The sequence below is a fragment of the Molossus molossus genome, unplaced genomic scaffold (assembly GCF_014108415.1).
Source record: "Molossus molossus isolate mMolMol1 unplaced genomic scaffold, mMolMol1.p scaffold_m16_p_18, whole genome shotgun sequence".
Classification (NCBI taxonomy): Eukaryota; Metazoa; Chordata; class Mammalia; order Chiroptera; family Molossidae; genus Molossus; species Molossus molossus.
Genome location: NW_023425353.1, coordinates 29001494 through 29028159, shown reverse-complemented (window position 1 = coordinate 29028159; position 26666 = coordinate 29001494). Strand labels below are relative to the sequence as shown.

The 26666-nt window shown below is 50.2% G+C and overlaps 1 protein-coding gene across 2 annotated transcripts in view; it reads left to right on the top strand.

Moving 5' to 3' along the window:
* The first annotated feature begins 1006 nt into the window (after positions 1-1006).
* SLC6A6 (solute carrier family 6 member 6) overlaps positions 1007-26666 on the top strand; it is a 79579-nt gene continuing 53919 nt past the window's right edge. Inside the window, exons 1-2 of one of the 2 annotated variants that reach the window (XM_036266452.1) lie at positions 1007-1276; positions 13574-13610. The gene's annotated coding sequence lies outside the window, so the exon portion shown is untranslated. The remainder of the gene's footprint in view (positions 1277-13573; positions 13611-26666) is intronic. The other variant, XM_036266454.1, reaches the window with a different exon arrangement.

The following is a 26666-nucleotide window of genomic DNA, read 5'->3' as shown; positions in this document are numbered from 1 at the left end:
CAGGTGCAGAGAGGGAATGAGAGAAAGAGGAGAAAACTGGGGCTGGGAAAGGGAAAAGACCTTGCTGGAAGTCACAGCGCTCCCCCCTCATGCTCAGCCAGGGCCTGGTTTCGGAAAATGGCCTCTGAGGACCGGCTCATGCAAATAAGGCCAAGAATAATGGCACATTCCCCATTTTCATTTAAAAATAGTCGCAGTAGCTGACACTAGCTTGGCACTTAAGTGCCTGGTGCTGTTCTGATTGCTTTACACTGTTAACCTTGGATCTTCACAGCAGCCAGAGGAGATAAGTTCTCCTATTTTTATTTCCATTTTACAGATCAGGAAGCCAAGGCACAGAAAGCTGGAGGAACATGAGTAACACTACCCCAAGGTCACCTAGCTGGGGCAAAGCCAAGAAACTGGGAGCTCTTTGCCGGCTTCACCTCCTTGCCGGCTTCACACCACAATCGCAGGTCGCCCTCATGTCAGTGGGAGGCAGCGAGGGAGATCTGCTGTGCCCATTTCTTGAAGGAGCATATCAAGGCTGAGAACCTGGATGATGGCCCAGGAGTACGCAGTGGAGTGGTTTGGACCTCGCCCCTCAAGGAGCCTCAAGCCCCTCCCAGGAGCCAGGTGGATGAGCCAGTGGTGGGGTTCGGAGGCTGGTGTTAGGAGCCGCCGCAAGTCGAGATTAGGGCCTCTCCTGGCAGGAGGGGGCTGAGGATAGACTGTACCACTTGGCACTAGGGGTTGTGGAGTAAGGGTTGCCTGAAAAACGCGCTGTAATGGGTAAAGCGGCGGGCAGAGCGTTCGACCACCGCCTGAGCTGTGCGCGCGCGCGCTCGGCGAGCCCGGGCTCTTTGTGTGTCCGAGCCCGTGTGCGCGTGCGTGCGCGCGCGCGCATGTACATATGTGTGTGTGTCCGCGTGTGGGGAGGGGCAGGGCGCCGCGGCCCCGCCCCGGCCCCGCCTCGGCCCCGCCCCCGGCCCGGCCAAGCTGGTATTTTTCCACCCAGCAGGATGGGTGATGCTGAGAGCTGCCTGCTCAGACAACAGACACGCGAGGTCAGGAAGAAGCCGCTTATAAATTACTGCTTCCTTCGCGCCGTCGCCAGCGCTGAGCTCCGGGCCCTAGTTGCAACCCGGCTCGCTTGCCGTCGCCGAGCCCCGAGGACTGCGAGCTCGGACACCCAGCCACGCCGAGGAGCGCGGAGCGCGGACCCCGCGGGCCAGAGATCCAGCGGGCAGGCAGCCCCTGGCGAGTGGAGGGGAGCGCAGCGCCGCGGCCGCCCCAGGTACCCGGGGAGAGGTAGCCAGTCGCGCGGAATCCCCTCTCTGCCCCCGCGCTCCATCTAGCCCCGACCTCCTCCCCGCCCAGTGCCCCCCATTCTGGCGCCCCTTTCACCGCCGAGGAAGGGACGGACGGTCGCCTGCTCAGACCTGCTGGCGAGGCTGTTATTGTTTCCCTGGCGAAAGGGCTCGGGCTTCTAGTGCAGGCGGCAGGTGTGTGTGTCGGTGTCTCAGAGTCACTGGGCGTCTGTTGTATCTCCGCGTCCCTGTGCGTGTGTTTCTGAGGGTGGCAGTTTCTCCATGTCCCCAGCAGCATGCACTGTGTGACCCAATGTATGTCTGCTATTTTCTGTGTTCAGGGCTGTGTGTGTGTGTGTGTGTTCTGGTGTGTCTGTGATACCTGAGTATGGTTGTATCTTCAAACGTGTGCACTTGTGTGTCCCGGTGTGTGTCTCTGTGTGAACTTGTGTGTGTGTGTGTGTGTGTGTGTGCACGCGCGCGCGCGCGCGCACGTGTGAGGACCTGTATGTGTGTGTGTGACTGTGTCTTCAAGTACCTGGCGGTGCACATGTGTGTCCCCAAGTGTGGCTGTGTCTCTGGGTCCCTGGTTGCAGGCACTTGTGTGTCCTCAGCTGTACCTGAGGGAGTATTTCTGGTCTAGAGGGCTGAACAGAGGAGCTGGTTCTTCAGGACAGGCACTGAGTTGGGAGAGGTAATAGGGCGGCATGGCTCCAAGGGTACTGCCCGTGTGCGGCGTGCAGGTGGCAGTGCCAACGTCCAGCCCTCCTGAGGGACAGCTGGAGGCCAAGTGGGCCATGGGCAGGGACAGCAAGACACTCCTCTTGACTTCTCTTCCTTCTGGGGGTTCCTCTTTGGAGCAGGAGGTTCTACCGTTTTCACCAGGGAAGCCAGAGAGAATCTCAGAGAAGCCACAGTCCCAAAGCTTCAGCCTGGTCTAAAGAGAGGACCTGTGGGCTGCCTTCCTGGGCACTCAGAGGGAGGTGTGTACTCGGCAGGGCCACCAGCCTGGCTATTTTGGTTACTGCCAGGCTTCTGCCAGAGCCCGGCCTTCCCCAGGACCAACCCCAAAGGCCCGGGAGGCAGCTCGGGCCCCCATTTCCTGCCTGGTGAAATAAATCAGCGCAGTAACCGCCCAGACGCTTGAACGAAGAGGGTCTTCAGGCTGAGGTTTTGAGGTTTAGTGGCGCGTGGCTCCATTTGGACTTCGGTAAATTGGCCCACGCTTCGGCACTGCTGACGTTCAAATAAATGTCATGGAGTAGATCTTTTAAAATGTCTTTTGAATTTTTTCTTGGCTGGAAGGGAGGGGATCTCATCCAGAGTCTCCTAGCCAGAAGGAGTTTATTTTTAAGAGAGAGAGAGAGAGAGCTGGTGAGCACTTAGCAACCGCCTGCCTCCCTCTCAACCAGGGAGTCATCCATGGAGTGTAGGGTGGGCATGAAGGAGGTGTGGGGGTGGAGTGGGGAAGGATGAATTTCGTCAGGATGGTGTTGGGAGGGGGGACTATAGGGAGTGTAATGGCACTGGCTGATGAGTACCCACCACAGGGTGGGATTGGTAAAATGGCTAGAGATCCTACGCCTGCCTCAGCCCCCAGTTGACCTTGGGCAACCTTTTTTGGGGCCTCAGTTAACTCATCTGTAAAACGGATGGAGTAGACTGGTTATAGGGTAAGCACAATCTGAGAGGCAGGTACTTGTCCCCAGGGAGCTGAGTTCAAGTTCTGTGCCTCAGTTATAGTTGGCCTGTGACCTTGGGTGATTCTCTGGGCCTCCGGCAGCAAGGACGTCAATGCCAGCCTCACTGTGTCCTTGAGGGGATTGAGGGAGATGAGGCTGAATAAGCCTGTGGTAAGCTGTAAAGCTGAGCTAGACTTCAGAGCTGCTGATTAGAAGTGTCACGAGGTCCCAGGTCACTGTGATATGTGGTAAAGGCTAAGGTGCACCCTCGAGCTTTTGTCCTTCAAGGATACCCTTGTGCTGACCTCTAATACAGTTGCAGTCAACCTCCCCTGATCCTTCTCATTCAGTTCATCGTGCAGTGATTAGGTCACATCTGCTTTGCAGAGTTGGGAGGCCCGAGTGGGTAATGCCCATTTCACGGATGGGCAAACTGAGAGCCACACAGAGGACAGTAGGTTGACTGGACAGTGATAGGTTCCTTGGCCAGCTGCGAGTTTTGGCTCCATGGAGTTTTAGTAATTAATGTCTCTGGGAGTTGAAATTGGACCAGGACTGGGGAAAACAAAGGACAAAGGTGCCCTGGTCATCAGGGTTGGAGGGTGAGTGTGCGGGACACATTGGCACCTCGTTTCTGTCCCTAGTTATCCATTTTCCCTTCTCTGTACCTTCTCTGGGAGCCCTGCCTCTTTTCCTATGCAATTGGGGCCCCATGGGTGGCATTGTTTAACTCTAATTTGTCCCCCTATCAACCTGTCAAAGGACTTGGGGGCTGTACTTACCTGAAAGTCTTTCCAAAGGTCCTGAAATGATAAGACCCTTGAGTCATTGAACGTAGTCTTTTTTTTTTTTTTCAAATCCTCACCTGAGGACATTTTTTTCATTTATCTTCAGATAAAGTAGGAGGGAGAGAGAGAGAGGGAAAGAGAGAAAAACATTGACGTGAGAGGGACACATTGACTGGTCGCCTCCCACACGACCCTGACCAGGGCCAGGGACGAACGGCAACCAAGGTATGAGCCCTTGACTGGAATCGAACCCACAACTCTTTGGTCTGTGGGCCGACGCTCTAACTGCTGAGCCAAACCAGCCAGGGTGAACATAGTCTTTTTTAAAAAATTGTTTTTTCTTTATTGATTTTAGAGAGGAAGGGAGAGGGAGAGAGAGATAGAAACATCAATGAGAGACATTGATTGGCCGCCTCCTACATGCCCCCCACGGGGGATTTGGCCCACAACCTGGGCATGTGCCCTGACCAGGAATTGAACTGGTGACCTCTTGGTGCATGGGTCAATGCTGCCCCACTGAGACACACCGGCTGGGCGAACGTAATCTTATATATAGGAAAGAGCTGAAAAGTGCCAACTTACCTTGACCAAAGTGTTTATGTGAATTAATGGGATTGGGGGAGGAGCTGTGGATGTGGAAATGCTCAGTGGCCTTCAAATGTGAATGAGAGCTCTTTTTAATGTGCCTCATTTAGTTGGTTAATAAGCCTTGCTAAGGTCAGTTCTGGTCAGGCACTGAATTCAGGGAAGAATATTGGCTTTTGAGGAGCTCATTGCCCAGAGGAGAAAGGACAGTGTGGCAACTGCTATGACTATGCTGTCCATGGGGTGCTGTGAGGACTCAGCGTGCATTGATGGCAGGATTGTAGGCAGGAGGAACTTCAGCTTCTTAGAAGAGGAGATTTTGGAGTTGGCATCTGAATGGAGAAACAGGATGGGCTGGTGTTACCAGCAGAGACACAGCAGGTGCAAAGGCACAAACACGCCTCTCAGGGACCTCCCTGGTGAGAACTGGTAGAGGGCCTTGAAAGCTAGCTAGACCAACGGGGCCTTTATTCTGAGGGCCGATGAGATAGAAATCAGAGCCCTGGTCGGTTTGGCTCAGTGGTTAGAGTGTCGGACCTTGGACCGAAGGGTCACAGTTAGATTCCTAGTCAAGGACCGGTATGTTGGTTGCAGGTTCCATCCCTGGCCCTTGTCAGGGTTGTGCTGGAGACAACCAATGCATGTTTCTTTCTCTCTCTCTCTTTTTCCTCCTCCCTCCCTCCCTTCCACTCTCTAAAAATCAATGGAAAAATATCCTGGGGTGAGGATTAAGAAAAAAAGAAGGAGGAGGAGGAGAAGAAATAGCATCAGACTGGGTTTAGGGAACTGGGTTTTAGGGTCAGTGGTGGAGAAGCCAGTTAAAACCCTGGGCTCGGGAGACCCCTGATGGTGAGTGAGGAACTAGGCTGGGGTATAGAAAACCAAGGGTGGCCCAGTCACTGTTGGTCAGGGCACAAAGCATTTTCTGTGCCAATGAATTTTGCCCTGAGCTCTTTTTGTAAACACAGGGTGAGGGCCTGGACATGCTGTTTAACAGGTACACAGGCCATTAACTTACTGGCTTAGACCTCCCTGGGAGCGTGCAGCCCAGATCTCTTTAAGGTATGGTATGTCTGTCCTAGAGAGGGCTTCTGGGTTTCCCTTCTCACCTCACTTGGTCAGAGGCTTCATTTGGAAATCTGAGCTGAGGGCCAGGGGTTAGGGGTGGTGGGGAGAGGACAGAGAGAATGAAAATGGTTATGTTTCTAAAGGTTGGTGATCACCCTGGCCGGTTTGGCTCAGCGGTAGAGCGTCGGCCTGCGGTCCAGAGAGACCCGGGGTTCGGTTCCCGCTAAGGGCACGTACCTTGGTTGCAGTTTGTCCCTGGCCCTGGTTGGGTCGTGCGGGTGGCAACCACTCGATGTGTCCCTTTTATGTCGATGTTTCTCTCTCTCTCTCTCTCTCTCTCTCTCTCTCGCTCTCGCTCTCGCTCTCCCTCCCCATTCTATCTGAACAAAAAAATGAAAAAATGTCCTTGAGTGAGGATAAAGGTTGGCATAACAATCACTCAAAACAAAAAAAGGGGAGGGAGTGTAGGGGGCAGGGGACAGCAGCAGTTATTCTAGTCAGGTGTTAGAATTACCTGAATTACTTAAAAATATTTTGTTTTCTTTATTGATTTTAGAGAGAGAGGAAGTGAGAGGGAGAGAGAGATAGAAACATCAATGAGAGAGAACATAGATTGGCCGCCTCCTGCATGCCCCCCACTGGGGATCGGGTCCACAACCTGGACAAGTGTCCTGACCTGACTGGGAATCGAACCAGCGACCTCTTGGTGCGTGGGTCGACACTCAACCACTGACCCACACCAGCTGGACAACCTGAATTACTTTTTACAAATCCAGATTTCCATGCCTGGCCTGGATGCTGAATCAGAATCCCTTGGGGTGGAGTCTGGGAATCTATATTTTAAAAAATTTTCTCATGATTAAAAAAAAAAATTAAGTCAAGATATAATTTACATGCAGTGAAATGCAAAGATTCTGTTACAGTTTGATGAGTTTTGGCAAATTACACAGGTGATTACACCTGTGTAACCATCGCCCACATCAAGATACAGAGCATTTCCAGTTCCCCTGGAAAGTTATCTGTGCCCTTCCCCTCCCAAAGGGAATCAGTTTCTGATTTCTATCACCAAATATGAGTTTGGCCAAGCCTAGAATGGACTTGAACGGCATATACTCTTTTGTGTCTGGCTTCTTTCTGCCTGATTCTTTTGAGACCCATCCATGCTATTCAGTGTGTATCAATAGTTTATTCCTTTTATTGCTGAGGGGTATTTTGTTATATGGGTGCATCAGTTTGTTTATTCATCCTCCTTTGATGGACATTTGGGTTGTTTCCAGTTTGGGGCAATTTGGAATAAAGCTTCTATGAGCATTGGTATACACGTCTTTTTGTGGATATATTTTTTTCATTTTTCTAGGAGTGGGAAACTGTCAAAGGAATCTCTTTTAATGATAAAAATGATACACCACAAGCAATACAAAACTGTATAAACTAAAAGTAATTCTTAAAGATCATTAATCTTCAGTCTGTCCATTTGAGTGACAACCTATCACCTAGCTCTCTTTTTATAACATTTAAGGCCTTTAAGATTATACATTTTCCTCTGCCTACAGCTTTAATTGTATCCCTCAGATGTCTACACGAACATCTTTTCTTTCTTTCTAGATCGGTTTTCATTTCCTCTTCCATCTAAGGGTTATTTAGGACCTAAGCTAGATGTAGTTTTGTTTTGTTGTGAACGAAAATGGCATTGCACTGTTCTTGGTTCTGCCACTTTATTCAAACAACAGACCATTGTAGAAACACTGCTTTTCAGAACACACAGATCTGCCTGGCCATTCTGGACAGCTAGTGTGTATTTGGGAATCACTGACCTAGGCTGGCCTGTCTTAATCACCCTGAGTGCCGCCAGCTAAGTGAATGAAATGCTCCCTCCCAGTGACTTTGAACTTGCCCTGACTGTGGGCAGAGAAGCAACCTGAGGCCATTCAGCATTCTGAGATGGGAAGGAACCAATACTTACTGAGCACCAACTCTGCCTTATCACCCTGGCTGCACTTCAAGCCCTGTACCTGACTTGGGTACCTTCCTATACCTCTGTCTTCTCAGAAAATTGACTTGCCCCAACTCACACAGCTGGGAAATGGGGAGGACTGTTGGAACCAGAGCCCATCGTATTCTAATGTTTTCTGAGCACCTGCTGGGTGCCAGGCATAGTGCCCGGGACTGGGGGACAGGGTTAAATAAATCAAACAGTCCCTGTGCTCAAGTAGCTCACAGCCTCATAGAAGGGGAAGAGATCTCTATCAGGAAGAGTTAATGAACAACCCCAGGCAGTTTATCCCAAGGAATACCTGGGAAGGTCTGAGGGAGAGTGGGCCATTGGCTAGAGAGTGTGGGGACTTTGGGATCATTGAATTAACCCTCTGTCCACCCACTTTATGGATGGGGAGACCGAGGTATGGATCAACTCTGGAAGATAGGCCACCAAAAGGGCTTTTGTTCATGACTTTGTTCTGCCTGAGCCCCACCTGCCTTTCAATAATTATGTAAAACAGGTGAATTTAAGGACTGCTTTTACCTCTGTCTTAAACTTTCAGTCTCAAACTTTCAATGGCCATAGTCAAGACTCTCAGATCCTGATTTTATGACAGTGAAATGGGAAAGGGGGTGAGAGGGCAAAGTCTGCTGATCTGAAAGATTCCTTAGGTCTTGGCTGTTCAGGAGACACCTGCAGAATCTGGGGTGGGGGTTCCGGGAAAGCAGGGACACCTCCCTGGGGAGGAGTGTGGAGCCTGGCTCCTGCTGGGCGGCTCAGGCCACTGTGTGGAGTAGAATTGAGGTGGTTGTGAGAGGGCTAATAGGTGTCTGAGCAGGCCTGGGCTGAAGGGCAGGAGAGCTGAGTTCTGGTTCTGCTCACCTTGGGTCCTCCTTGGCACCTCTGAGTTTCAGCCTCCCCATTAAGTGCAGGTTCAGACCCTATCACCACAGGGTCACTCTCACAAAAGTGATGTGAATTACTGCCATGTTTTACCATCCCTTTCCAGCAGAGGCCTAAACCCTGGGGGCCTGGTTGCCCGCTGCCTGGTTGGGGATGGAGGTGTCAAGCTGGCTTGTGGGTGAAGGGCACAGAAGGGGGCGATTTGGAAGGCTGGAGGTGATGCTGGCTCAGCCCTCATGGAGCACTCAGGCCATGATTTCAAGGACATTTATTCTGTTACTGGATGTCACCTGGTATCTCACCTCTGGGTGGATGTAACCACAGCTCTAGACAGTAGCCTCCTTGCCAGTCTCGTGCCTCCCGGACAGCTCTCTGCACTGCCACCTACTTCGTGAAGCTTTCCTTGAACCCCGTAACGCTCCTGACACATCGCAAGCACTCAAAAAGGTTACATGAGTCAAAGTAGACGTAACCTCACCCTGCTCCCAGCGCTGTGAGGCGAAGCTCAGGCCTCTGGGTCTTGCCTGTAATCTTCCCAGCTGACGGAGAACATGGGGGAGGAGGATGGTGCAGCACAGGGCCCGGGGTGCAGTAGGCGCTCAGCACACACACCAAGTCCCTCTGATTCCCTCAACGCTGAAATGAGAGCCTCTAGTTTAAACCTCTGAGTGGGTGGGTCCAGGCTTGGAAATTAAATTCACCCATCCAGTAAATATGGCATATTTGCCACCATGTATGGCAGGTGACCAAGATAGAACGAATCATGCCTCATGAAGCCGAGCACAAAATAATGTAATGAATTATCACAGGACTGGGACACCAGGTTTGGGTGACCTTGGCTGCTGGCTTGCTGTGTGGTGTAGGCGAGTCCTTTCCCTTCTCTGGTCCACAGTCCTAACTTGTAAGGAAACATCGTGTTTCGGGTGAAAATACTTGCTGAGGAAAAGGGGGAAACACCGTTTCTTTTCTCTGTTGGGGAGCACATGTCATCACCTCGTGAGGTGCTGCTCTGTCTGGCCCCCTTTAAGGATGCTGTTGCCATCCTGGAGGTTTTCAAGATGCTGTAGTCCTCTGAAAGCAGCCTTCTGATTTGGGGCCTGGAGTTCTGAGATGCTCTGAGCAGAGCTGTGGCAACTGGCTCTTAGTAAAAAACGTTTCCTTGGGGAACAAGGTGGATTTTTCTTCTACCATCAGTAGAAAAATATAAATTAGAGCAGACCTTTTAAAAAAAAAGGAAAGAAAAAGAACCTCCCCCAACCCTAACCTGCCAGCCTCTCCACTCGAACTGAGCAGAATTCTTTTGTCTTCCACTTCTCACCAGGGGAAGGTGTAGGTTGTTTTAAAAGGATTAGTGTCCAAGGTCTGAAAAAACCAATCATGGCAAAATGGTCTCCTAGGGACAGCTCTGGGCCACAGGTGTGTTTTGTGTTGTCCCCTTTGAGCCAGTATGTTTCAACACGGGTTTTTTTGCCTCTGGATCTGGCCATGTGGTTTCTCTGACCCGAAGCACTGTCCCCCCCAGCAGCGCCCCTCCCCCACCCCAACGTGCCCCTGGGCCCTGGAGGTATGGCAGGTATGGCAGGTGTGGCGTGAGTTGCAGGTGGATCCCAGATGAAGCACAGGGAGGTGATTCAGGAGCTTCAGCTCAGTAGCCCTTCCATTCACAGCCCTTGAGTGGCAACTCTTAGCACTTTCCTAGGGTCGTCCAAGGCTAAAGCTGGGGAAAACCCACTCTGGGGCTCACAGGCCTCCCCAACTCCTCCACCTCCAGGCTGCCTCATGAACCTTCCTGGGCAACCCCTTTGCCAACCTTTGCTGTGAGGTGGGGGCAGCTCGCTCCAGGCAGAGGGTAATTTAATTTGCCTCTTTGAATGCAGAAGGTTCAGCCTTTGATGGAGAGGAACAGAAGCAGCCAGACTCTGCTAAAAGCCTCAGCTCTGAGACCTGGAATGTTTTCAGTAAATTTTGTTACCTTGTCTGGGTCCTGTGATCCATATCTACTTGCTAAGTAGAATTGTAGGACACGCTTAGCCTGTGTCTGTTCCTCTCTTCCGAGCTGTCAAGAGGCTCAGGGGAGGCTGAGAGACATCTGGAGAATTTGTCTTTTTCTCTCCCTCTCAACATTTCATTACCTCTGACCCCTGCCTGTCCTCCCCATCCCAATCCCTGTCTCCACTCTGTCCAGGGTGCTGCAACCACAATAATAACATATACCTGGGCCCCTCATACTTGGAAACTGTAGACCTCACCTGGGATCTTGTTAAAATGCCCCTTTCCATGCAGGAGGACTAAGGTGGGGCCTGAGATCTGCATTTCTTTTTTTTATTTTTTAGAGAGAGAGGAAGGGAGGAGCGAGAGAGAGAAATATCAATGAGAGAGAACATCGATTGGCCGCCTCCTGCATGTCCCCCCCTAGGGATTGGGCCCACAACCTGGGCATGTGTCCTGACCAGGAATCGAACTGGCAACCTCTTGGTGTACAGGTTGATGCTCAACCACTGAGCCACATCGGACGGGCCCACTATTCCCATTTTGCACATGAAAAGCTGAGGCCCCAGAGTGAGCAAGTAACTAGCTCAAGGTCACACAGCTGGGAGGCAGCAGAACCAGGCCAGACCCTCTGGGCCGGTGCCACCTTGGAAAGCATGCTGGTGGGGAAGCCCTTTTCTACTGAACAGTGTCCCTGGTCCAAAAGCCACAGGAGGCTTTTAAAGGCAGCCAAGTCGGATGTAAATCAGGGAGAGCCCAGGGCCCGCCAGGCCTTGCTGACAGCAGGGCAGCCGAGGCAGTGTCAGGCCCAGGCCCACATCGGGATTTGCTGCTGGCCTGCTGCCTGGTGCCAGGAGCTGCGGGGGGGATGCTCACAGCTCCTGGAAGAGCCTGCGGGAGCCCGCGGAGGCTCCATGTCTCTTTCAGCCTCTCCAATGTTTAGATAAACCCCAGGGTGGAGGGCTGGCTGGAAGGGTGGGCAATGGAATGGGCATAAGCTGGGACCTGGTGCTTTAGTTATTTAAAGATTGGCTCATGTAAACCCACACGGACACTTTCCTATATTGGGGGTCTGCTTAGAAGACCTAGTGGCCTTGGTCTCCTGCCTGGCTCTTGCTTTATTTTGCTCTGGCACCTGCCCCAAACAACTGGGAAGGGTAGAACAGATTTAGCGTCTAGGTCCTCAAAATGTGGTCACTGGACCGGCAGTCGGCACCACCTGGGAGCTTGTTGGAATGCTAACTCAGTCCTGGGGTGGGCCCAGCTCTGTGTTAACAAGCCCTCCAGGCTTAACTTTGAAAATGGCTGATTTCTCTGGCATAGGGAGGGCACTGCAGTCCTAACCTTTGCAGTAGGCTCTCTTGGTAGCTAGAGTACCACTGCTGCAGAGGGACCTCAGATGTCATTTCATCTGTACCCCACTTTTCTGATGGCCTGAGTGTCAGAAGGAGGCATGCGTAAAATTACACAGCACATTCAAAACAGGGCATAGGTCTCTATTCTTAGGGTTGCAAGCGGCAGAAATCAGTTCAAAGTAACTTAAAAAAAAGAAAGTAAAGAACATTTACTGACTCCTTTAACTCAAAAGCCCCAGGGTTATACTTCAGGCATGGCTGGATCCAGGTGTTGAGAGCTGTCTCTGGGACTCCTTTCTCTTTATTTCTGAGCTCCATGTCCCTCCCTTCTCTGTTGGCTCCATTCTCCTTGGGTTGCCCCCAGCTGCAAAGGGTGTTCCCCCTCCCAGCACAGCTATCTCAGCTTAGAAAGATCCTTCTTTTTCCCCAATGTTTTTAGCATAACTCCTGTCATTACTCTCATTTGTCCAGGCTTGGCTATGTGCCTGTCCTTGAGCCAATTGTGACAGCCCCTCTGATTGACTAGGCCTGGCTCACATGCCCACGCCTGAAGATAGGAAGTGGGGTCAGCCCACCCAGAACCCCATAGACTGTGAGCAGCAGGTGTGGGTCTCCTGGTGGAATTTATGCAGGCTGTTCCTAGAATAAGGGGCCTGGGTGCCAGCCCGCTAGACCCACAGGGACTTAGTCCCATTCTTTTCCTCCTCTGTGAGCTGGGCTGGCCTCATGCATCTGCTAAGGTCTCACCCCAGATAGAATTAATGCTGTGCCTGTGACTGTGCACTAAACATGCTGTCTTCATCTTTCCCTTTGTCCTTCTTCCCTTGATCCTGCCTGGGACAGCAAGGCACACATGGCCACTCCCACCACCCACACCAGTTGGAGACGCTACTAGTCCATCCCAGCCTTCAGATGTGTCCACCCAGAAAATAAAGGCTCCATGACATCGTTTGTCACTCGTTGGCCTTTACCATGGGTTCCAGGCTCCACGGAGCAGGGACCTCGGCTGTCTTGTTCACTGCTGTGCTCTCAGTGCCTAGACCATGGGTGCCCTAACAGCAATGAGATTGTCTAATTTGGGGGGCAGCTCTTTGTTTGCCGGGGCCGTTTCTCGGTCTGAGGAAGAGGCTGTAAGGGCAGGGCTGCAGACACTGAGGAGTGGGAAGCCCACCGCTTGGAGGCCCCTCCGCCATTCCACTTCTCTGCTGATCCATTTAAATGTACGATCTTAGTTGTTAAGGAACCATTTCCTGGAGTTCTGCGTTTTTATATTCCAGTAAGCCAGGAGAGCCGTCCAGCACAGCTCTGCTGGTGGAATGAGCAGCAGTGGTCTGTCCTCACTTGCATTATTTCCCAAACTGAGTTCCAAAGAACAGGTGTTCTATTAAAAAGAAAAAAGAAAAAGGCTTCTGGGGTCAATCACATTTGGGGATTGCTTGGCACAGCAAAGTTCAACAGATTTTCTTGGCACATGAATCTCAGAGCCTCTAAACAGTTGATAAATATTCTCTAAGAATCTTGGGGTGCTCAGGGCCTCCCGCAGCCCATCTATCTAGCCTTGGCCTGCAGGGAACAGTCAGTCCCAGACCTGGGCGCATGACCGGGCTGGTGGGTGCTCTAAGGAGTACGGTCATTTGGATCAGAGTTGGGGGGCCCGGCCTCGCTAGCAAGAAGAACCATCTTCTCTGACCCTGGGCTGACCATCTGCTCCTCCCAGCACAGGCTGCCTTCGGACAGTTTCAGGGACACTGCACCCAGGAGAGGGGTGTGTGAGCAAGCACCTTGGCACCCCAGTTTTCCCGTCCCCGCTGGGTGTTGATGGGGGCCCCTCCTAGCGAGTATAAGTTGGGTGGTGACATCTGGAAAAAGATTGTGTCCTGTGTACAGTCATAACCTGACCAGATCTTTCCTTCTTTGCTTCCTCTCGTTGTAATAGGTCCAGAACAACAGCCCTTTCTGAGGAGCCTCCAAACGTAAGTGGCACTGAACTCTCCCCATGATGATGGGTGTCACCAATGTGGCAGTGACCGGAGGTGCTGAGCGCAAGAGCTTGGTGTTTCCTCCAGGCTCTAAGAGGAGGAGACAGACACAGGCCCTAGGGCCTTGTTCACAGGCTGTCACCTCTGGGTGGCAGGTCCATAGCCCAGGTTGGCCACCTGTGCCAGCCTGTGCCAGGGAGGCAGCCCTGCAAATGGGCCAAGTACTGATTTTAGGGTCCTGGCCTCGCTTCCGTCCTGGCTTTGCTCCCGAACAGTGATGGGGCCTTGATGAGTTGATTCTGAGGACTGGGCTCAGGCTCATGTGAACGGGTGGCTGCTTGGCTTCCAGCCAAGACAGCATGCTCCAAGAGTGGAGGCTGCTATTCCAGTTTTCTCTTATGTAAACTTTTTATTTAAAAAAAAAATTGAAAACCTTCTGACCCACAGGTATGGCTCAGTGGTTGAACGCTGACCCATGCACCAAGACGTCATCGGTTGATTTCCAGTCAGGGCACAAGCCCGAGTTGTGGGCTTGATCCCCAGTGAGGGGCATGCAGGAGGCGGCTGATCAATGCCATGTTTCTTCTCGTTGATGTTGCTATCTCTCTCTCCCTCTCCCTTCCTCTTTCTCTAAAATCAATAAAAACATATTTAAAAAAAAAATGGAAACCTTCAGAAAAGTTGCAAGGATATTACAGTGAACTCCTGTGTACCCTTCACTTAGATTCTCCCGTTGTCGGCACGTGCCACTTTTGCTTCATCTCTTCCTCTCTATGATATAAGAAAGTCACTTTCATATTCTCTTTCTCTTTCTTTTTTTGTCCTGAATCACTGGGGGTTTTGCAGTTAAGATGCCCCTTTACCCCTAACCCTTTAGCATATTTCATGAGTGAGGCTATTTATTCTTTTATGTAAGCACACATAATTATCAACCCCAGGACTTTTAATACTGACACAATTCTGTTATCTAATCTACAGACCTTAATGACATTTAGCTTTTGTCGATTGTATCCTGATATTTGCAGAAGCTGTCCTACCCTTCGTTCAGGATCCAGCACTGTTTTTAGAAGGGGTGTAATGGGGCAGGGACCTGACTCAGTCACTTTTCTGCAGATGTCTTATTTACCCTGATTTAAAAGCTTCTCGCTGTAGGGCGAGTCTTTTAGTTGTGACATTCAGGAGAAATACATTTTACGACAGGATGCCGCATGTGCTCACATACGCACACACACACGAAACTGAAACCACAGTTTCAAGAATAATAACTCATATCCTCACCCACTTCGGGGCTCTGTTCTCTTCTGGGCTCTGTTCTCTTCTGGTTTCTTGTGTAAAAATGATAGCCTTGCCCTGGCCGGTTTGGCTCAGCGGTTAGAGCGTCGGCCTGCAGTCCAAAGACCCGGGTTTGGTTCCCGCTAAGAGCACGTACCTCGGTTGCAGTTTGTCCCCAGCCCTGGTTGGGTCGTGCAGGTGGCAGCCACTCGATGTGTCCCTTTCACGTCGATGTTTCTCTCTCCTCTCTCTCTCCTTCCCACTCTATCTGAACAAAAAATGGAAAAATGTCCTTGGGTGAGAATAAAAAAAAAAAAATCACAGCCTTGACCCTCAAAGTCAATTTCATGACCCACTAGGAGATTCTGCTCTGGAATTGGCAAATCCTGGCTTCCTGGGTAGTAGTTTCTCCTGGCAGGGGTGGGGAAGGGAGGTAATACTCCTGACCAAGCTCCCACTGGTCCAGGGTTGGGTTTTAGTTGACTTGGAGTCACCTAGGGAGCCAGGACTAGGAGAAAAGGCCCGAAGACCCTTGGCCCGCTGCTGCCAGGTGCTGCCAAGCACCCTGGGTGCTCTATCACATACACTGGACCCCATGGAGACCTGTTCTTCATACTGTGACACTAGATGTGGACAGTCAGGCAGGGGTACACCTTGTGGCTCAGGACATCCCCCTGACCAGCTGCCAAATAGGCATGGAGTTGTCCCACTCCATGTCACCTCCACACTCATCTCCATAAACATCATAACTGTCAATGAGAATACTCATTAACATTTAATTCTTTAACGTCATGTTAAATATGGTGCTGAGAGGTTTAATGTGTACTAGCGCGTTTTATCCTACAACACTCCTATGACTTGGGTGCTGTTATTCTTTCTGTAAAAACGCCAGATAACATTTATTGAATGCTTCGTCTGCATCAGGCACGCTACGCACTTTACAGACTCATGCATTCCTCACAGTAGCCCCGTGAAGTGGGCACAGATGTTTCTCTATACAGAAAGGGAAGCTGAGGCTTAGAGAGGTGAATTGACTTCCTATCGAGGTCACATGGCTAGGAAGGATTTGAACCCCAGTTGATCTGACCCTAGTGCCAACATCATCCAGCACTGCCTTCCCCTCTCCCTCCCCCAGACTGGGTGCAGACTCCCACTTCAGCCCCTTCCTGAGGCCCGGTCCTGGTTAATGAGTAGCCCAGGGCAGCTGGAAGCCAGGTGCCTGCTGTTGAGAAGCTGGAATGTGAGTTCTACTTTCAGATAAAGAGAATATTGTGCTAGGGGGCTGGTCCCCACCAGGGCTGGTGACTTTATAGGAAATAAACAGATAGAAGCCAGCCACTGCTCCTCTCTTCCGAGGCTTGCTGATCCATTCACACTGGGTGGGAGCTCATTTTACGGAGAGGCAGTTGAAGCTGACAGGTGGGTTTGCTCTCGAGCCTGTCTGATGCCTCCTCTAGCAGCCCTCCTGGGTTTACATTCAACATGCCAGGCAGCAGGATTTGGAGGAGAGTGTCTTTGGAGAACAGAAGCTGTCATCCCTGATGTCTGACCGCTACTGGGTTGCAGCCCTCCTTTCTGTGACCTCCAGGTTCCCATCTGAGAAAAGGGCTGATAATCGCCTACCAGCCTCTCACAGGGTTGTGTGCAGCCAGGAGGAGTGATGTGTGGATGTTTGTCAGTTGTTCAGCAGACTCTGAGTTAGTAATGAACCAGTCAAAATACTTATTTCTGACGGGACAACCCATGTAGTGGAAAGTCCAAGGAGGTGGAGAGTCAGACAGTTCTGGGTTCAAATCCCGGCCCCATCCTGTGCCAGCTGTGTGACCTTGAGAGGGTCAGTGAATCTCCGAGCCTCGTATTTCCGACCTGTAATCTGTAACATGAAACAGTAACAGCACCCAGGAGGATTAGAAAGACAGCAAGTGTGTGGGATCAGGGGTAGGTAGCAGTCACCTTGTCATCACAGTGGAATTCTGAAGCACTCAACAGCCTAACAAAATCAGTTCCAAGAACCCCAATATATTTTCACATTTCATCTCCCTGGCAGGGTTCGCTAGAGCAACCCCTACCCCTACCCCGACTCTGGCTGAAAATCAGATCCACCTTCCTGGGTTTCTGGGGTAATTTTAGCAAGAGGGGAACCTGTCTAGACCTGTCATGAGAATTCCCATGGGGCCTTCCCCCTACCCCCTCTAGGTTGTAAGCTGACAGGGAAAGACTGTTAATATCAAGACTTGTAACCTGTTAAAAGCCTCCAAGTCAGCACTAGCTACCTCTAAGGGCCAAGTCAGTGAGAATGGTATTTATTGTTTTTTTTCCCTGATTAAAAATTTGAGATATATTTGACAGAAAAACTGTATAAATTTAAGGTGTACACATTAACTTGATACGTTTGTATTGCAGTATTGATTGCCATTGTATTGCTAGCTAACACTTCCATCGTGTCACATAATTATCAATTTTTCTAGTGTTGGGAAGTAATATCTTTAATATGGCAAATTTGGAGAGCACAGAAAAGTCAAAAGAAGAAAATAAAGTTTATTCCAATCCACCATCCAGAGATAGCTGTAGGCTGGGAGAAAGGCATCAGGTGTTAGCCGATGGAGTCAGACCAGCTCTCTGTTCAGCAACCTCAGTACTTGAGGTCTGGCTAAGAAAGAATTCAGAGTCAAGACTCAACTATAAGAAAAAGTTTATTTAGAAAATCACAGAGGCAGAAGAAGTGAGCCAGCTGAACTGTGTGGGCTCAGGGAGCCAGTTACAGAAGCAAAAGAAGAGCCCTTGATGCTTAGGTGAAAAAGAGACAAGGAAAACATGCTGGAGGATGGGGGAAGGTGCGGGCGTGCTCATCCTAAAGGCTTTTAAGGGTGGGGATTTTAGGGGAGGTCCCAGGAGAGGATCTCAGTAGACTATGCATCAGCTTTCCAGGTGTGTCCTTTTAGGATCTGTTCTCCACTGATTGGTCAGTGCAGTTGGTCCTGAGGTCAGACACGGTGTCTCTTGCCTGGTGTTGCTGCTTTTCTGGGCCTGGACCTGCAGCACAGCTGAGGCCTAGATGTTATCCTAGGGATTACTGCTTAAGGCAGTGTTGTGAAAGGGCCCGCACGGGAGTCGCTTGAGGCTGCTCTTTAGCCCCTGTTCTTCCTCAGAGGGAGTCTACCACATGACTATCGACTTGCAGGGGAGGGTCTGAACTGCATGACCAGCAATATGAAGAGTCATGGGGTTTGCCCCTGGCCAATTTGGCTCAGCAGTTAGAGCATTGGTCCGAAGACTGAAAGGTCTCGGGTTTGATTCCCAGTTAAGGGCACATACCTAGGTTGCAGGTTTGATCCCTGGCCCTGGTTGGGGTTGTGCAGGAGGCAACCAATAGATGTTTCTCTCTCTCTCTCCCTCCCTCTATCAAAAAGAAAAAATTAGTGGGAAAATAGCCTTGGCTGAGGATTAACCAAAAAAGAAAAAAGAGAAGTCAGGGGGCTTCAACTGCATGACCAGCAGTATGCTAGGGGAGGAAAGGTTACCCTGGGGGTGAGGTCCTAGTTTTCCCAGTTTGGCCTGTTGCTAGGCGCTCGGAGCTTTCTACCCTGCTGACCTTCTGTACCTGGCCCATCCTCCTTGCTCTGCTCATGTCTGACTGACTGCCTACCATATAGCCATGTTATTGTACAATTAAAATCTTTTTTTTCAAAATTGAACTATCAGAGTGGCTATATTTGGGAGCCAATCCCTCTCCCCCCAACACACACACACACACATATTTCTGAGGATTTTCTGGGTCTTAGGTCTTTTAAAAAAAATTTTTTTTTCTGTATTGATTTCAGAGAGAGAGGAAGGGAGAAGGAGAGAAGAGAAAGAAACATCAACGAGAGAGAACATCAATTGGCCATCTCCTGCATGCCCCCCACTGGGGATTGGGCCTACAACCTGGGCATGTGACCAGGAATCAAACCTGCGACCTCTTGGTGTATGACCATGCTCAACCACTGAGCCACACTGGCTGGGCAGGTCTCGGGTCTTCTAAGTGAGGGGTTCACAGACTTCTTAAGGGTTGGATAGTGTGTATTTTGTGCATAGGCCATGTGGTCTCACCTTTGCTATTGTAGCTAGAATGCAAAGCCAATATGCAAATGATGGGTGTAGCTGTGTGTCAATAAAACTTTATTTACAAAAACAAAAGTGTTGGATCTGGCCCAAGTTCGTTGACTCCCTGTTCAGATTGGTTTTCATTTGTTGTGTAAACCATCATTTATTTATTTAATCCCCTAGTGATGAGGGATTAGCCTTTTGCAGTTTCTCTTGTAAACCATTCTGCTGTAAAATTTTTTTCCATTCTATTTTTAATTGTGGAAAACACACAAAACATAAAATTTGCCATCCTAACAATTTTAAGTCTACAGTTTAGCAGTGTTAGGTATATTCACAGTGTTGTGCAACCAGTCTCCGGAACTTTTTCATCTTGCAAAACCAAATGAAGTGAACATATTACACACGGGTCTGGTCAGCAAACTGGAACTGCTAGCCTAAAGGGGCTGTGCATTTTTAAAATGCTAGGCACAATGTCATCAAATTTTACACCCTCCAGAAATTACCCTAAATGACAGCCTTCAGGCATCAAGAGGAGTGGTGGCACCTCTTTGGGGAATCCCTGCCTTCAGGGCTTTAGGGAGCAGAGGATTTAAAACAATCCACTCCAGATAAGTAGCTCCCTATCTGCTAGCCTCCTCATTTGGGAAAAAAATAAAAATTCAGGAAACAAGAAATGCTATAAATAGTGGGCCAGACTCAGAGATTGATTAACACACCCTTTAGAGAGAGGAGAGGTGTGGTTAAGATCTTAGCTCAGATGTCCAGTGAGTCTGGGTGTAAATGTCATTTGCCCTCTACCTTACTCTGTGACTCGGGTATGTCAATTAACCTCTCTGGGCCCCAGAGTCCTCTGTCAAAGGAGACATGATATAGAATGATGTAGAATTTTCCTTCGCTGGTTGTTGTGAGGATCAGGGAAGAAAAACTATGGAAGTTCTCAGTACAGTGATGGGACACATAGCAGTTACTCAATAAATGATAGTTATTATAATTGCTATTCCTATTGCTGTTCTGATTGCTACCATTATTGTAATTACTTCTGACACCTCTAACTCAGGCTAGTCTGAATATATGGACAATAATGGCATGAGCAGCCCTTTGCAATTCTCAGAACAGTTTTCCACCTCTAATGCTTTTATTATCTCACAGCATTATTACTCTCCCCATGTAACAGGTGAGAAGTTTGAAGCTCAAGGGGGCAGTGGCCCGGGCTGGTTTTGGCTCAGCAGTTAGAGCGTCGGCCCTTGGACTGAAGGGTATTGGGTTCGATTTCTGGTCAAGGACACATACTTGGGTTGCAGGTTCGATCCCTGGCCCTGGTCAGGGTCGTGCGGGAGGAAACCAATCTATGTGTCTCACCTTGATGTCTCTCTCTCTCTATTGCCCTCCCTCCTTCCCTTCCACTCTATCTAAAAATCAATGGAAAAATATCCTCAGGTGAGAATTAACAAAATAAATATTAACAACAACAACAAAAAGAAGGCAGTGGCCAAGTTGAGGGCAGCCACGTGTCAGGAGCCTGGGTTTTAGCCCATGACTGTGGCTTCTAGTTTCCTACACAGCAGCTGCTGGGAGATGGGGCTCTGGGTGCTGGCGTCCAGGGCAGTCTGAAACCTCCCTGTCCGGTCTCACCTGTGTCAGGAAAGCTTGGGCCTCAGGTGGAGAGAAGATTCCTTGGGTGTATCTTCCTGTCTTGGCTCTTAGCCAAGGGATCAGTCAGGAAATTCTCCAAGGAAAGGGGTTACAATTTCAGGGAAGAGGGAGTCCCACACCACCAAGCACTTCTCCCACACCAGCCGGAGGTCCTGCCATTCAACTCAGTTCTGACACCATCTACCTGGCGACAGTGTCAGATTCCACAGGTCGAGGGCTCAGTCCCACAAGTTTGACCCTCCCCTACCCCTTACATCCCATTTGCAAGTCCAGGTTGTCACCTGTGCTTTTGACCAACTGGCTGTAGATTGGAGGTTCCCATGACCTCCTCCTTGGGTTCTATTAATTTGCTAGAGTGACTCACAGAACTCAGAGAAACGTTTTACTTACTAGATCACTGCTTTATTATAAAACGATACAACTCAGGAAGAGCAGGATGGGAGGGATGCGTAGGGCAAGGCCTAGGGAAGGAGCACAGAGCTGTGCTCTCCAAGCACCACCTTCTCGGACTCCAGCCCAGGGGCTGTTCGAACCCATCCTTTAATTTTTATTTTTTTAATCCTCACTGGAGGACATTTTTTCATTTTTTGTTCAGGTAGAGTGGGAGGGAGAGAGAGAAACATCGATGTGAAAGGAACACATCGAGTGGCTGCCACCCTCACGACCGACCAGGGCCGGGGACAAACTGCAACCGAGGTACGCACCCTTAGCGGGAACCGAACCCGGGTCTCTCAGGACCGCAGGCCGACGCTCTAACCGCTGAGCCAAACCGGCCAGGGCCGAACCCATCCTTTAGGTTTTTATGGAGGTTGCACGGCACAGGCATGCCAGGTTTAACCACTACCATTGGCAGTTGGTTCAACCTCCAGCCCCTCTCCCCTCCCTGGAGGTCCTGTGAGTGGGGCTGAAATTTCCAGTCCTCTAATCACAAGGTGGGTTCTCCAGGCAACCAGCCCCCATCCTAGGTCCCATTCTAAAAGTCACCTCATTCATGGACCAAAAGACACCTTTATTTATCTCATCTATTTCTTCTTATAAATCATACCATCACAAAGGTTTTTTTTTTTTTCAGCAACTGACAATGCCTTTCAGAGACCAGAGCTTCTCACCATGGTGAAACCTGAGAGAAGTTTCTAGAAGGTATTGCCATCTGTGTCCAGAAACCCGGGCTCATAAAAGTAAAAGTAGGAGCTTCCTGGATCCTGGGGAATGCAGATAGCCTCTGGGCCCGGGGTCTGGCTCACCAGGGCATCCCCAAGGGAGGGTACTCTTGGTCATGTGGATGTAAGAATGTCCAAAGTTGTAAAGAACTAATATAAGATTTTATCTGAGCCAAACTGACATCAACACCAGGAACTCAAATGCTCCTTCTGAGAATGGCAGTTTTGCAGTTTCTTTTTGCATTTGGAATTAAGGAGGGACCTTAAGGAAGATTACATCAAGGTGGGAGAAAGCGAGGCACAGAGTAGCTAAGATTATGTGCTCCCTTGAGGGGTCTGGAAAAGAGGATTACTTTTGGCATTTGGAAGGTGTGTTAACAATGGACAGGGCTTGCTTAAAAGCCTGATACTAAAGAAGTCATAGGCCTAGGGTGTGGATTTATGATCAGATCACCCTGTGAGGTTACTTTCCATAGAAAAAACGCAGTCTGTGTTCAGATCCAGCCAGGGAAGGGCCCTAGAGCAGTGGTTCTCATCCTGTGGGTCATGACCCTTTGGGGGTCGAACGACCCTTACACAGGGGTCGCCTAAGACCATCAGAAAACACATTTCTTTAAAAAAAAAATTTTTTTTTTTATCCTCACCCGAGGACATTTTTCCTGTTTTTTTTTTGTTCATATAGAGCGGGAGGGAGAGAGAGGAAGAGAGAGAGAGAGAAACATCGATGTGAAAGGGACACATCGAGTGGCTGCCACCTGCACGACCAACCAGGGCCGGGGAGAAACTGCAACCGAGGTACATGCCCTTAGCGGGAACCGAACCTGGGTCTCTCTGGACCGCAGGCCAACGCTCTAATCGCTGAGCCAAACCGGCCAGGGCAGAAAACACATATTTCCTATGGCGATTCATAACAGTAGCAAAATTACAGTTGTGAAGTAGCAACAAAAATAATTGTATGGTTGGGGGTCGCCACGACATGAGGACCTGTATTAAAGGGTCGCGGCTTTAGGAAGGTTGAGAAGCACTGCTGGAGCCTCTCACAGCACCTGGTGTCCTCGCCTGAAACATGGGTCTGGGATAGTTCCCCAGGGAAGCTGCTGGGGCGGCAGCACTGAACTTCGGGTGTGAAACTCAGCTTTGCATTCAGGAGCTGGGTGCCCTGGTATGAGGGGTCTCCTTCCCTGAGCTGGGCGTTCACTGTAAAACAGACAACAGTGCATGTGCCCCCCCCACACACACACCTTCTGCGTGTGCTTAGGAAAAGGGCTGGCCCCCACCCCAGCCTGGCAGCTCAGTACACCTCTGTGGGGCTATCTGTGTGGACACCTCAGCTTCCAAAAATCACTTCTCACCCTCTTGCCTCTATCCTTAGGAACAGTCATGGGTAGTTTTGGGTCGTCTGCTCCTTTGCTCCTCATTCTTCCCTTCTCCTCCCCTCATTCTTGAGTTCTTGCTCCGTGGGGTGCCCCAGGGCTGTGGTGTTGCCACAGTGGGAGGAATATGGTTCTTATTCATACACCATAAATAGGAGCCTCTGCTTGTCTTGCTGTCCCCCTAGTCTTTTCTGGGTGTCCTGCCTGCCCTGACCATCTTTCATATATGAGATCTCGCTCTCTTTTTTTTTTTTTTTTTAATTTTTTTTTCCATTATTGATTTTACAGAGAGAGGGAGAGACAGAAACATCGATGAGAGAGAACATCGACTGGCCGCCTCCTGCATGCCCCCCACTGGGGATTGGGCCCACAACCTGGGCATGTGCCTTGACCGGGAATCGAACTGGCAACCTTTTGGTGCATGGGTCGACGCTCAACCACTGAGCCACACCAGCCGGATGAGATCTCTCTTGTTCATTAAGTTACTGGGGCTCAGAGAGAGATTGGGTTCTGATGAGGAATCTAAGGCTGGGTCCTGATCAGTGGGAAAGATGCCATGATCATAGCAATGTCTGTCCAGGGGCAGGACAGGAGAATGTGGAATGTGATGGTCGACGTGACACAATGTCCTTGGCAGTGGACACCTGCTTTGGAAAAAATGTAGAAATGGAGAAGCCAAGAGGACGGTGAAATGTCTGCAGCCACCAGGAAGAGGCTTCCTCTGGGCGGGAAGAAGGAGAGGGGCAGGCCGGTGGGAGAGTGTGTGGTCTAGTCCCCACTTTCTCAACTTGTACTCAGGTGGAGGTTTTCGGACCAGGCAGCCAGAGGATTTGATCCCTCTTATTTCCTGGGTCTCATATTGTGTGCTGGCTTTAGGGGTGGATAAAGACATTGTGGATTAGGTCGCCAGATAAAATGCAGGGCGTCCAGTTCCAATTCGAATTTCAGATAAACAATGAGTCATGTTTTTAGTCTAAGTATGTCTCGTGCAGTATTTGCTAAATCTGACAAGTTTACCTCTTCAGCATCATTTATCCAAAAGCCCAGGGAGGTCATTTTCACGGAAACTATGACGAACTTCTTGAAGTTTCAGATTGTCCCCATGAATCTAATTACAGTGGCTGTCGCCCCAGCCCTGACCCTCTTTGCTGTGAGACTCTAAGACGCTGCTGCCCTGGGCTTCTGTCTCCTCATCCAGGCACCAGAGGGTCAGCCTAGTTGATTTACGAGTCCAGTTCTGACGTAGAGATGCTTACTGAGCACCTACCATGCCCCAGAACTTAGCTCATGGGAGCTGAGACAGCCTTTGAGAAGGTTACGATGTTCTCTGCTTTGGGTGAAGAAGCCGGGCTCAGAGGTGCCCGGTGATGCTGCTGCGACACAGAGTGGGAGACGGGACTTTCAGGCTTCCCACCACCCTCCTTCGCTGGGGTGCTACCAGGAGGCCCCTGCTGCCCTTCCTGGTTTATTCCCTCGAGACACTCTCCTGTCCTGTGATGATCTCACACCTGAAGGACTTGTGTCATTTATTCATTTACTCGGTTTTCATTGAGTTCCCACTGTATACCAGGCACAGTGCTGGGCAGTGGGGACAGAATGGGAACAAGGCAGGAAAGGAGAGACATCAGTGATTACACAAACCATTATTCGGTTGCAAAGTGGGACAAGGGCCCCCAAAACTCAGTCAGTGTGTGTAACCAGGAGACTCGGCCTTGTCTCAGGGTAGAGGAGGAAAGTGGTCTGGGAGTGAGAGCCACCCCATCTTCTCATGACCCTGTCTGCCTCCACCTTCTCATCCACCCTTCCTTATAAAAGAGCCTCCAGAGACTCAGAGAGGTGCAGTGACCTGCCCACGGTCACACAGCACCTTGAGACGTCAGGCCTCTGCTCCTCTCAGAACCACCCTTCCTGTCCTAGTACTGTCTAGAGAAGAGCCCCTGCTCTGCAGCTTCTTGGCTGTGTGACCTCCCTCAAGTCCCATCTCCTGCTGGGCCTCAGTTGCCCCATCTGCAAAATGGAGACCATGATGCCCATGGGATTACCTGGCACATATAAGAAAAAACAGTTTGATATACTAAAAAACTTGATGCAGATATTTCTCATTAATGTGTCTTATTGATAATGGCCACAGTAAAGTGACATACGTCACTGTGTAAGTTTGCGGTGCACAGCATGAGCGTTTGATTTACATATATTGTGAAATGACCACATAGGGTTAGTTAACACCCATCATCTTATCCAGATACAACAGCTTCCCACTTTTTAAGGTTACAGGTTGCAGACCTTTTGTTTTCCCTGTGGCCTTTCCAGTCCATTGGAGAAATTCACATGTTTTCAGACCCCTTTGCTGCCTGGGGGAAAAGCCTAGTGAAAATTATCTGATGTCAGGGGAAGTTTGGGGAAACCTGAACATCTGAAAACAGAATTGAAAGTCTGTTCACCCCGTCGTCAGAGAGTTATGGACTTTTCCTGTGGCTCAGGCTCTGGCCGGGTCCTGGGGACCCAGAGATGAGCGAGTCTCGCTTTGTCCAGGCTGGGAATTCCCAGGCCAGTGGGGAGACAAATGGGGTGTCCATTGGCGGGGTCTCTAGAGGATGCTTTGGGCACACAGTGTTTGAAAGTCTTTCTCAGAGGCCTTGAATAGTCTCATGCCAGGTGGGCACAAGACCGAAAGGGCCTTCCTGGTAGAGAACCCGCCCGTGAAAAGGCCCCGCAGAGTGAAGGTGTGGAGTGGATGCCCCTGTGCCATCCGGGGGCGTGGCTGGGTGTCCCCTTTGGGGGAAGGGAGAGGAGCTGGATGGGGTGGTCTAGCCTGCTGGCCCCAAATGCCCTGCTGAGTCGTTGGTCTTGATTCTCTTTGGGGAACCGGCCTAAAACCAGAAGTTTTTATTTAATGCTTCCAGGTGCCCTTACAGGTAGTGACTATTGTTTAGTTGTTGTGACAACTGGCTGCTGCTCAGGAAGAGAAAGAGCCCAGCCCTCACCCAAACATACTTGTAGGAGAATCGCTGGCACGAGCAGAAGTCCCAGGAGGAAACCCACTAGAATGAGGTGTCTAACCTAGTTTTGCTGACTCACGTGGTTTTGGGAGCATATGAAGTGCCTTGGGAGGGGACGGCAGGGCCAGCCAACTGGCTGCTTATTTGTCGCAAAACACCCATGGAGCTGTTTATTTGGTATTTCCCCTGCAGTGCAGATCAGCCCTGGTGCTGTGCCTTTCCCCGCACGGGCCGTGTCGAGAGGGGTGTAGCCAGTGTTTCTTAACTACACGAAATGAATGGTGCCCAGCTTTTGTGTTCAGGGCTACACTGTTTCTCCCGAGAGCAAATCCAGTCCCGGACTGAGGCACTTCCTCGTCCCTTCCCTGGTGTCATATGAGGTGCCACATTTTAAAGATGGTGCATCTGAGACCCCAGAGGGAAATGATGCTCCTGAGGTCACTACTTACAGCTGGCCAGTGGCAGAGTGAGGCCCCAACGAAAATCTTTTATGGTGACACAGCGCAG